Raw genomic sequence first — 587 nt, 5'->3', positions numbered from 1 at the left:
GCAACCACATGTGACGACCCTGGGCTGGACTCCGCTTTGTCCACGATGAAAGTTGATGTATTCCTTCGGCGACCAGCACAGATCAGCTCTAGGCATGACAAAGCGGATATCGTCCTCTTTTGGAAGACCAAACAAAGTAGTTTCGCTTTCACAACGAAGCACACAGCACCTTCACGACATGGCTGCAGCGTCAACAACACTACAGCGAGAATAAAAGTTACGCCTTCTTTCTTTGCGTGAACATTTGGGCGGCGTTACGCAAATCTTCCCACATAGTGAGGTAGATATGTGGGGGCGTGTTAGAACGAGCCGTTTTAGGTAGGTGTGGCTGACTCTGAATTTTTATCAAGAATATCTCTTTGGATTTGAGACTTTAGTCTTTGCAACTTTACAGATCTTCTTTATGCACCAAGAGCTTGTAACACTCCAAAGAGAAAGGAAAAATTGAAAATCGCACCAAATGACCCCTTTAATTAAAAAAAAAAACAATTTGTGTTTAGTTTTTTCCCCTCCTGCTGTACTGAAACGTGACGTCAAAACCGAGGTATGTACCGAACCATCATGTTTGTGTACCGTTACACCCCTAA

Source organism: Sinocyclocheilus grahami, unplaced genomic scaffold (genome assembly GCF_001515645.1).
Source record: "Sinocyclocheilus grahami isolate Dianchi unplaced genomic scaffold, SAMN03320097.WGS_v1.1 scaffold4436.1, whole genome shotgun sequence".
In the NCBI taxonomy this organism is placed as follows: Eukaryota; Metazoa; Chordata; class Actinopteri; order Cypriniformes; family Cyprinidae; genus Sinocyclocheilus; species Sinocyclocheilus grahami.
This window is presented reverse-complemented; position numbering follows the sequence as displayed.